At 44.2% G+C, this 12,334-nt stretch overlaps 1 protein-coding gene across 1 annotated transcript in view; it reads right to left on the minus strand.

The window, feature by feature from the left end:
* Positions 1 to 12,334, minus strand: part of Cfap61 (cilia and flagella associated protein 61) — a 275,906-nt gene that overhangs the window by 94,767 nt on the left and 168,805 nt on the right. The gene's annotated exons all lie outside the window — the stretch shown is intronic.

The raw sequence follows: 12,334 nt of genomic DNA on the forward strand, positions 1-12,334 counted from the left end.
CTTTATTTGTTGATGACTCAAGCTGCTTTAGCCTATGGAAGGACAGAATATAGCTAGGTGAGAAAGCCAAGCAGAGAAAGAACATGGAGTGAGGAGTCTCTAGCCAGATGCAGAGGAAGCAAGATGAAAATGTTGTACTAAGAAAACATATCAAGCCATGTGGCTAAACATAGGTAAAAATTATGAGTTAATTTAAAAGTAAAAGCTAGTTAATAATAAGCCTGAGCTAATGGGCCAAACAGTTTGCAATTAATATTAAGCCTCTGAATGCTTATCCGGGAACTGGCGGGTGGCAGAGAAACGTTCAGTTTATGTCATCTCAGAATTACTTATAACAATTTACACAGAATAAATAGTAACTGGGATACTGTGCTGTTTAGGGAATGAAGCCTATGTGTGTTCAGTGTAGTGAAATTTTTCTCCCAAGGGTTTTCTGCTGACACTGGTGGAAGATGTGGATGTAAAACCCAAAGAAAGCCCCATCTCTAAGTGGGCTATGTTGTCCTGTATGTTGGAAATCACTCAGAGGCTTCCCAGATTGTTTAATCCCCACAGTTCAACACCAGTCTTTCCACTTTCAGAAATATATAGTTATCCACCTTAGGGTAACAGACTGTCACCTAGCAGAATATTCTAGAGAGTCCTTTTTTTAAAATTGTTTTTATTGAGTTACATATTTTTCTCTGCTCCCCTCTCTTCCTCCCTCTCCCCTTCTACCCTCTCCCATGGTCCCCATGCTCCCAATTTACTCAGGAGATCTTGTCTTTCTCTACTTCCCATGTAGATTAGATCCATGTATGTCTCTCTTAGGGTTCTCTTTGTTGTCTAGGTTCTCTGGGATTGTAATTTGTAGGCTGGTTTTACTTTGCTTTATGTCTAAAAGCCATTTATGAATGAGTACATATGATATTTGTCATTCCGGGTCTGGGTTACCTCATTCAAAATGATGTTTCCTAGATCCATCCATTTGCCTGCAAATTTCAAGATGTCATTTTTTTTTTAAATTTATTTATTTATTAAGGATTTCTGCCTCGTCCCCACAACCGCTTCCCATTTCCCTCCCCCTCCCCCCGATCAAGTCCCCCCCCCCCCTCATCTGCTCGAAGAGCAATCAGGGTTCCCTGACCTGTGGGAAGCCCAAGGACTGCCCACCTCTATCCAGGTCTCGTAAGGTGAGCATTCAAACTGCCTAGGCTCCCACAAAGCCAGTACGTGCAGTAGGATCAAAAACCCACTGCAATTGTTCTTGAATTCTCAGTATTCCTCATTGTCCGCTATGATCAGCTAGTCCGGATTTATCCCATGCTTTTTCAGACCTAGGCCAGCTGGCCTTGGTGAGATCCCAATAGAACATCCCCATTGTCTTAGTGTGTGGGTGCACCCCTTGTGGTCCTGAGTTCCTTGCTCGTGCTCCGTCTCCTTCTGCTCCTGGATCCAGCAATACCACTCTTGGGAATATACCCAAGAGAGGCCCTATCATACAACAAAAGTATATGCTCAACTATGTTCATGGCAGCATTGTTTGTAATAGCCAGAACCTGGAAACAACCTAGATGCCCTTCAACGGAAGAATGGATGAAGAAAGTATGGAATATATACATATTAGAGTATTACTCAGCAGTAAAAAACAAGGACTTCTTGAATTTTGCATACAAATGGATGGAAATAGAAAACACTATCCTGAGTGAGGTAAGCCAGACCCAAAAAGAGGAACATGGGATGTACTCACTCATATTTGGTTTCTAGCCATAAATAAAGGACATTGAGCTTATAATTCATGTTCCTAGAGAAGCTAAATAAGGCGAATCCAAAGACAAACACATAGGCATCCTCAGGAATATTAACCTTCATCAGGCGATGAAAGGAGACAGAGACAGAGACCCACACGGGAGCACCGGACAGAAATCTCAAGATGTCATTTTTTTCTGCTGTGTAGTACTCCATTGTGTAAATGTACCACGTTTTCTTTATCCCTTCTTTGGTCAAGGGGCATCTAGGTTGTTTTCAGGTTCTGGCTATGACAAACAATGCTGCTATGAACAGAGTTAAGCACATGTCCTTGTGGTATGATTGAGCATCCTTTGAATATATACCCCAAAATGGTATTACTGGGCCTTAAGGGGGGTTGTTTCCTAATTTTCTGAGAAATCGCCATTCTGATATCCAAAGGGGCTGTACCAGTTTTTACTCCCACCAGCAATGGAGGAGTGTTCCCTTTACCCCACATTCTCTCAGGTATCAGCATGGCGGCATACAACTATAACTCCAGAAGTTAGGAGACAGAGACAAGGAGATCATAAATCCCAGACCAGTCTTTCTCAGTAAAGCAAACCAAAGAGCCGAACTGCTTTACATTTGCATCATGCTTTTCAAGCCCTTCACAGTATCATCACAGGAGTAATCTTCAAAACAATCTACACTGGGACTTCAGAGAAAGCCACAAGCTGTGTGTATTTCATGTGAAAGATGGCAAAAGTAAGCACTTTGTTTAAGATCATGATGTTCCAAAGCAGCGGGGGCCGGCGAAGCAATTCCTGCTTTCCAACCCCAGGCTGCATTCCCTCTACCTTTCCCTGGCTGGGCCTGCTCCCTGGAGGTGGCTTCAGGAGATTGCCCAGCACCAGCAGAAGTTTCCATGAACTCGAATGCTTAGGGGTCACTCTCAGCTGCTGTTCAGTGTTTCAGACACTCCTGCTGTGATCTGCCCTCTGCATAGTCAGCAAAATATTATAGGTGAGAGGTTATCACAGGAGCCTCACTTAAGGAGAAAGACATTTGTCCGTCCCCCCATCTCTTCTTGGTTTACATGGCCCCTTTCAATCAATCAAATGCCAAAAAGAAGGCCTTCACTGGGCCAGAGGAAAACACCTGCCTTCCTTTCTCAAGAGGAGGTTGGAGATTTTCCAACTGGAAATGCTACCAGTGTACTGGCAGTCTGTTAAGTAGCTCTAAGGACAGGACTCTGGGTGAGGGCACAGGGTGGGGTGGGGATGAGGGTGCCAAGCAATACGTTCAGCCGAACCTAACAGCTCAATGTTATGGAAGGCTTTGCTCTCACGTCTCTAGGGATAGCTATCATTTAAGAATGTATATTCCTATTTAACATGGAGAAAACCAAGCATGTCTTATCCTCTAACAAGAGGAATGAAAAAAAAAAAATCTAACTACCTTCAAATACCATAAAGGTCACAGTTAAGCTGCCTGCTTGGGCTGCCAGTCTGCAAGCACACACCAGTGACAGGCCCTGGATTATTAACTGTCCCATGGAAAACACAAGTGATAGCTGTGTTACAGGCAGTTAAGGTTTACTCTGGCTCTGGAGCCTCTGTACTTCATATGGTACTAGTCAGAGCTACGCACGGGTCCTTTTTACATCTCCATGTAGACGGAAGGCTTGATGACTATGCAGCTTCATCTTCTACTACAAAACCATTCCCTATGTGGACCAAATGACTTTGAAATTGCCAGATTACCGCATTATGTTATCCTGAATTGTCCTACAATTAAATTTTTTTCTCAAAAGATAAAAGAATGTTCCCAAAGGACAAAGGATGATTTTGTTGTTTTTGCCTCATCTTCATTTCTTCTTCTTCCTTCTTCTTACTCTTCTTTAACATTATCTACAATTAATTACATAGTACAGATTTTTGGGAGTGGGCAAGATTTCTTGCATTGTGTTTATTTAAAAAAAAAAAAACGTTTTTCCTGCTTTTCTCCCATCATAGTGAAATTCCTCTTGCATTCCTCCCTGCGACTGTCCTGGCCCTTTATCTAGTCAAGCCTTGCCATCTCTCGCCCATTCTCTTGTCCTCATTCTCCACTTAGCATGACTCCTGCATCATATAAAAAGCACACAGACGCCACTGACTTCCAACCTTCCCCTTCTTGCACCACAAGAACATCTTCCACTCTAAAGACGGGTGTCTGTCTGCCAGCGATCCCGGTCTCCTCATCAAATGCCTGTGACATCTGATTTGTGACGTTCCATATGCCAACCCAGTGCTGACGAAGATGGGTCCTGGGAGTCGACGGGAACATGGCTCCATTTCTCTGCTTCTTTGTGCGTGGATCTATTCTCAAAGTCAGCCTAGATCCACAGTAGCTCTTGGGGCTCCCTCCACCCATCGTGTTAATATTATGGGCAGAAGGAGGGAAATGTGGTGTTAAAAGGCAGGATTCCTCCAGCCAATTATATCAAGTACAGTTCAAGTACGCCAAGAAAGAAAAAACCATGTGCCAAGTGGGCGGCACCCAGAAACTAGAGCGGTGCCCGAGAACAATGGTGACAGACTGCGTTTGGAGAGGACCAGAAGAGACGTATAGAAAACCGCGTAGTCGACGCAGGTTAGACAAGCACACGTCAGCTGGCTGGCGAGCCTCCGGAACCCTACCTTTGCTATGACGATGACTGAACTCACGTTGGTTTAGTTTGGCTCAGTGAGGGAGCCAGTTCCAAATCAACAGCTTCCTACATCATTCAACAGCCGGAAGGACAATGTATTAAAGAGCCTATCAGGCAGCCCCGAGTGATATTTCTGCTTATATTAGCCGAGCTCCCTGCCACTGCCACATGTCTTCGCAAAGGAAGTTGGAAACCACGGGTTTTCATGAAACATAGTGATTATTCCTCCCCCCTAGGAACCAGAGTGCCCTGAATGCTATCACTAAGCACACAGGACAGAATGAATCCTGGGGGGCAAATAGCAGTCTTGACTTGGACTCCTATCAGCTTGTGAAGGACGCATGGGGTGAGGACAAAAAAAGAACCTTATGAACCAGGAATTTAGGCAAAAAACACATGACATGCTCCACAAAGTCTCGTGCAACAAAAAGGAAGGCTTGCACAGGATTATGGGAGCTGAAAGGGATAGAGAGTCATGCAGAGACTAGCAAGACAGGGTGTGCCTTTGCAGTCTTGAGCCCAGAGGATGGAGGCGGAAGGGACACTGGGACAGGTGGGTCAAGAGTGGGGACTATGTAGGTGACCCTAAGAGCCGTGGCCACACTCTGCTGCCTAAAAGCTGTCTCTCATGACGTTTCTATTGACTAGCTCTCCCTCATTCGTACATTTATTCCTCATCAACCATCCCGGGCTTCATGCCCACTTCCCCAGGTGACTTCATCCACCACCATCTTACCTGTTTCCCACAATGCGCTTGACTATGGCTTTAATGTTTCTTCTGAGCTATAGATCTAATTTCTAAATGGCCCCAGGGTCATCCCAGATTCAGCATGTACAAATCAGGATGCTCCAGGGCATTCCAGATCAAATATGCAGTCAAACAGAGCTCCTGGCAGTGCCCACCCCATTGCTTTCTCTGTAAAAGTCATGACCAACTCACTCACCATCTCTCATGCTAGAAATCTGGAAGCTCATCTTCCATTTCCTGTCGCCATTCCCACTCCCCAGGCCAGTTACTGTGTCTGGTCATTTTCACCAATTTGTATTCTTAAAGGCCCCCGTCTGCCAGTCTCACAATACATTGTGAGAACTGACCATCCACACAGCCATTGGAAGCATATTTTTACATTCAATCATATGTCAGGGTTTCTGGTTTTGAGAGTCCAGCCTTTGCACTCTACCTTGGTAGCAACAGAGCTGAGAAGTAAAGAGCTCGCATGGGCTTGAGAGTCACACTGTCTTAGCTGGACCCTTAGTGCCGGAGTCCTGACCTCAGGTAGGTTATTTAACCTTTTTACCTGTAAATTGGAGTGGCAGAACCTAATGGGTCTTAGGGGAGCTGTGCAGATGAAAGGAGATGGTACCCAAGGATGTTCCGACAGAACACTTTTGATGGATAGTAACTGTTTCGTTGCCAGGATCAGTTCAGACTCACTAGCATGGTATGTAAGTCTTTATGGTCAAGGGCTAATCCAACCTTCCATTTAGTTCTTTGTAACATCAGTCTTCTCACCGCTCACTTACGCTTCCCGCCCTTTCGTGTCTGCATACAGAAAGACACAGCATTTTCATGTGTTCCTTCCGATTTCATATTTTGCTCTGGTAGTTTTCTATGCAGTTAGGTACGGCAACATCTGAATACTTGATTTGATTTAGTTCAAGTGCAAAGTTTATAGTGCTGGGGATGAAATATTGAGATGAAATGTTTCAGAGTTCACATTTGCTTATGTATGAATATTCAGAAAGTTCCTGCAGACAGAGCAGCACGTCACTGGGTGCAGCTTGGCTTTGGCGCAAACACCACAGGAAAGGGCACAAATAGCAGAGTCCCAGAAAAAAAACCTGGGTCTCAGATTTAGTGGTGTTGGCTTAATGTACATCAACAATATCTAACAGCCTTGCGAGCCCTCTGCTCCAAAATCAAAGGTCACCATATTGCGAGGGGGAAAAGTTCAAGTTAAGTGCGCAGGCCAATGAAACCTTACACGAATGCACCTGTATTTTTGCAGCAGATAATTCCAGTGGGGATTTCACGTTGCCGTGGATACAAAGGGAGGAAACAGCTCAAAGATGCTTGTGAAGCAGGGAGGGATTAGAGTATCCAGGGAAATAAGTAAAAGGTATTGGGTTTCATTCCGAGTTTCAGAAGGACAGCTACAAAATTAGGTCTAAACATCCTTATCCCACAAAGAAAGAGGAACGCGCCGCCAATTTATTGCAAGCAGGAAAAGGACACATAGAACTTTTCATGTTGCTTTTCAATCTGTTAGTCACTCACTCATTAATTTTTATATTTTTTTGCTGATTTTGTGTGTGTGGCATGACACAGGCAGCCAGCCAAGGCGAGTGATTTAATTAACTGGCTTTATTAATGCTTCTATTTGAACAAACAGATAATGTAGACGAAAAAAAATAATTACCTCACATCCATCTAAATGTTTCAATTTAATTTACTAAAACCTCTGCTTTCAGAATTGTCCAAGACAGTGACAAAAATATTTTCCAGATGACAATAAATCCAAACTCAACACAGATATGGGACCGGACTGGGTATTTTACAAGTCAAAGAACAACTCAGATGTAACTCCATATTAAAGATGTAAGATAGTAGCACACAATTAATGGTTAAATGCTACAGACGGGAGGGAAAGAGTGGGGACTATTGTGAATTTCCAAAATTAGAAGACAAATGTGTTGAAAACAAGTCCAAGCAAAGATCTGTTATAAGCAAAGAGCAGAGTAAGAAAATCTACCAGTTTTTCCCTGAAAAAAAATTAACTTTTCAGTGGTTCGTGTGTGTGTATACATGGATGCGTATGTGTGTGTGTGTATGCATGTATGTGTGTGTGTATGTGTATGTATGTATGTATGTGTGTGTGTTGTTGTTGTTTGTATGTCTAGACCATGAGAGAATTTTTGATACATCTCAAGATATTTGCTTCATTTTTGTTCAGCTAGTAAAAAATACCATTGGCTGCATCCACAGCCACAGAGCTGTCAGTAGTGGCGAATTCTGATCGTCGGGGGAGAGCAAAGAAAGAGAGCCAAATGGGACTGAGTGGAGGACTTTGAGCACACGCAAAATGTGGGGGCCCACAGATGTGGGTCTGTGCTACCTTGAGTAAAGGTCTGAGCGTCTGAGCTACTCTTGCTCTTTCAAAGTTATTGACAACAGGTCTGACCTGTTGTGTGGCTACAAACAAGATACCCCGATCTTGGGTGTGGATACTTGGTCTTTTGAGTATTAATTTGGCCCACAGAAGTGGATCCATTACACCTTGAACAAAGATCAGAGAATCCAAGCTTATTCCTGTTCCTTCATTTTTAAGACAGGAGGTTTGACCAAGGAGTGGCTGCCTATAGGATGCTTGGTCTATGGTGTATTTGTTATATGTCTGTTAGAGTACTTAACTAAGGACATAGTTGTTTGATGCTCCAAGTACTGAAACAGGTAATTGCTTTGTTTATTTCTTGTATCATCTAAAGCAGTCCTTTGCTTTCTCCCCCACCTTTTGGATTGGGGTATATAAGCACAAGGAAAATACACACGGGTGATTTTCAGTATTCACTGAATTTCCCTCCCGATGCCATCTGTGTTTCTGTCTTTTCTTTTGTACTTCTGTTTTTTCTACCTGCCATTTCTTAATCCTCATGCTTCCTTCCAAGTACAGACGAACAAACTGGGTGGGACTCAGCTGATGTTGTTGCCCTGCTGCAGGATGGAATGGATGACCTGGATGGGGAAGGTCACGTGATAGACGCCACAGATTAACAAGGCACCACAGGTGTAAAAGTAAAAGCTGAGTGCTCGAATAGATAGAGATAACTAATACAGAAAGGTGGTACAAAAATATTGGGAATAAAAGATTTATAAATAAATGTCTGTAGATATAGGACAAGAAAAGAGAGGACAACTGTCTGTACATGTGCTTGGGCATATTTTGATAGCCAGAGGTGCCGGGATGGAGTAGAAACAAATGCAGAAAATTGTAGTGTTTGTAGATCGTGAAGAAGGTGAGGGTTTGTGGGGTGACATAGAGGTTAAAACTTTCCCGACTCTACTCTCTAGTATTGGGGACAACCTTGCCTCGGTCTACTGTGGGTGGTGAACCAAAGCCTCCTGTTGTCCCTAGTCCTTGCAGCAAGGAGACAGCAGGCTGTTCTCACAAGCCTACCCTGAGCCCAGCCATCTTCCAGATATGACCTGGGTGTGCTCTGGAGTTCCCATGGATCTGTCAAGGAAGGGGCATGATGGCCAAAGTCATGGTCTGTGGGGAACATCTAGAGACTCAGGACGTTAGGTGAAATGTTTATGTACCTGTGCTCAAAGGCAACTCACGAGTCCTTAATGGGGGAAAAAAATATGTTTGGAAAATGATGAGAATAAAATTTGGGGGTTCCAGCAAAACAGATTAAAATGAACTGAATTTGTGTTTTTCCTTACATTTTATAAGAAATGATTAATAATGGTCTCATACAGTGTACTCATGCTTTGAGTACATGTTTATACATGTTAAATAAATACAAGCGATAAATACCAAGATGATAACAGTAAGACAAACGAGAAAAGTTCTGTACACAAGAAATGCAAAACATAAGGCACAAGTCAGTCAGGTTCACACGACCAAAAGCAAAGCATTATGGGACTAAAAGAACCAGTGATATCACTTCTGATGACGAAGAAAGGTTCATATTTTGGGCAATAATGGCCATTAGCAAAGCTTTATTAACACCATATGGGCTGGCTTCCTCATGTTTGGCAGTTACTTCTTGGGCTCCTGTCTTAACTGGTGATCCGTTCAGCATGTGGCTTTTGCAAAATGCTTTCTACTAGGTCCAATTTATATGTAAATACTGGAACCGGGATAATGACTTCGGCTCCATCATGTCAATGATGGCATGATAATTAGGCTTGCTAGGCACTAAAGTAATGATGTAAGTTAGACGTTATATTATTTCCTGAGAATTAGAAAATGTGCTTTAGAAAACAAACCCATAAACTAGTTTACCTACCATGAACAATTACAGGGGGGAAGTAGTTCCCTTCCAGCTAGATCTGTCAACTTTGAGGAGATGTCTACATAAATGGTTCCTAATCCATCTGCACTGCGGAATTATCTGGAGTCTGTCAAACACACATATCCTTGGAATCCACTCCATCCCCACTGAATTATAATACCAGGAATTGGAGGCCCAGAAACTCTATTTCTATAGCTCTCCTCACCCCCACCCAAATGGCTCACCTATGCACGGTCTGGAGCTTCCAGAAAGATCACTCAACATTAACCCCAGGTCTAGGAATCCTTTGCAGTATTTTCTCCACCACACATTGTTGAAATAAAATAAGAAAATTCAAATTTTGAATTAATTAATGGATTAATTTTGGATTATTTCTTTGAAAGGAATTATCTTCTAAGTACATAGTTAGAGAGAGATAGATATGGTCTTCAGAGTCATTTTCTCACGAGATGGTCTAATCTGGTCGGGATTACATGCAGTGACTCACAGAAGTCCCGCCATCCAGAGAGGACAGCCACAGGCTACAGTTTAGATCTCAAATGTCCCCCACAGGGCCCACATGCTGAAGGTTTGCTCTCCAACCTGAGGTACTACAAGGAGGGGGTGAAATCTTAAGGAAGTGGGAAAGGAAGGTGAGAGGGAGAGAGTGAAGACGGGAGGGAGGGAGGGAGGGAGGGGGGAGGGAAGGAGAGAGGGTGGAGGAAGACGAAGAAGGAAGGAAGACTGACTAGATCCTAAGGAACGAGATTTTGGGAGATAGACCAAAGCCCTTTTTCCTTTTCTTTGCTTCCTGGGCACCTGTGCCACCACAAGCTCCCCGCAATGAGACTGTCCTTCACCAAGGCTCAAAGTGATAAAGTCAAGAGACCAGGGACTCAAACCTCTGAAACCTAAGTCAGAAGACACCTGTCCTCTTTTCCAGCAGATCTTTCTCAAACATTTTGTCATAGTGACGGGACTGTGATGAGCTCTCCACTGTCACTTCTACCGAGGGCTCCCATGCCTGTATTCACAGGCAGGATCTTTCTGTGTCTCCCCATCAAATTCTGTCCAGTGTCAGATGCTGACAGAGCCCAGTCTGACAGCTCCTTATTTCCCCCAGAGCACCTGTATGTGGTTCTGCTTGCACCAGGATAAAGACCTCAGCAGACACTGGCCCGTCCTTCTGGACTGCATGAGCTGTAGAGAGTGCTGGCTCTTTCACAGACCTCCCAAGTAAGCGGTTCTCAAAATGGAGTGACCTTCAGATTCCCCTACAGGTTTCTGACTTGGTCCTGACCCACTTGAGGATCTACATCTCACACAGACTCTAGGAATTATTGAAGGTGCTGGGTAGGTCATAGCGTTGACCTCTCACACAACAAAGAAGCAAAGGACTGTATTTGTCAATACATCTTTTTTAATCCTAGTAAATAGTTCTTGTGACCTTGTAAAGGGGGACAAATAGGAAACTCTTTAGACCACAAGGGTGGCACAAAGTCCTCTTTGCCAAACCCTTGCTTTTCTGCTGTCTGAGCAATTGTAAGATTATTGATACAACATAGGTAACAAGCTGAGGAAAATAGGGAACATGAGGGGTACTCTAGTCGATCATTTGGGGTCTGGTCACAGCATCTTGGCCCAACTGGTCACCTGAAAATAGTTTGCCAGCTATCAGCATTCCCTGCCCCTGTCTGCCAAAGAGCATCCTCAAAACAAGGGAACTGGAGGAGGATGCTGGAAGAACAGTCCAGGGTACCAATCATCAGCTAGGACAGGGGTAGGGTGATGATGCTCGGGTGTCCTCACCCCACAGAGGGACCATTTTCAGTTGTCTCTCTCCAAGAGCCCTACCAGGATGGGGGCCTCAGCTACCCTGCTACTCAATAGCCATCTGACAACTATGCTTGCCAGGGGCATCCCTCGTCCTTCCTCGGTCTAAGCGCCATCTTGTCAGACAGTTCCTAGACTATCCCCACGCCACACCATAGTTCTTGGTTCTTAGCTCATTTTGAAGGAACATAAACCAAGATGGGGGCAATGTTATTATTTTAAAAGTATCCAATTGCAGAAGTAGGCTGAGCACAGGACTCAGTTCCTGGGTACCTGGTCTGTGGGTCTTGAAGAGTATACCTTATACCTAGCACCCTCAACTCTAAGGAAACATCAAGAACCTCTGAGAATGATGATAAGCTAACTCCTGCCCTCAAGAAAGGCATAATATTGATTTAAAAAGATTGCATGGGGGCTGGTTCTAAGAGTGTGTAAACTTGGTATTAAAAGATGGGGAATACTTCTGAAAGGAGCAGGAATAATAACTTTAGCAAATGAAGATAGTCTCATTTAATACTAGTTACATTTATATACTGGAATAGGATTAGGAAGCCTGATTATGATCTGTGGACCAGGTGTCCCAGCTCATTCTTTTCTGATTGATCAACGTCTTGTCATTCTACTGGATGGTGGGAGGGGGAGCGTGGGAGGCTGAGCCTCTATGCTTAGCATGATCTCCCCACTGCAGCTCCTCCCATGCTCAGCCACCAGCCTGACCTTGGTATGGGTCCCTGGTGATCCCTCTGTGGCTCCAACACTACAACCCAGCAAGACATGACCTGCCCCACCACCTGTCTCAATTGACTGCTTTGCTCCCTAGGCTGCAGGGAAGGGGACATGAGCATGCCTTCATGCTGCTTGGGCCCTGGTGTGAACCAAGCAACCAGGGTGCACACACCCCCTAGCTGCAATGACAGAGACCCGGTCACAATCAGTTTGCTCATGGGGGTTGGCTCTGAGCTCAGCAAGCAAGCACTGACTATTATGAGTCACCTAATTAGTGGCAGGCCACACTGAAGGTTTCAGATGTCCTCAGACAAACATAAAGATAAAGAGTGTAATTAAGCCACTGGCCCTAGGCTGGCTGCTGCCAGTGCCCAC

Source organism: Microtus oregoni, unplaced genomic scaffold, assembly GCF_018167655.1.
Source record: "Microtus oregoni isolate MIOR12 unplaced genomic scaffold, Mior012 000020F_ref0000438, whole genome shotgun sequence".
Taxonomy (NCBI): Eukaryota; Metazoa; Chordata; class Mammalia; order Rodentia; family Cricetidae; genus Microtus; species Microtus oregoni.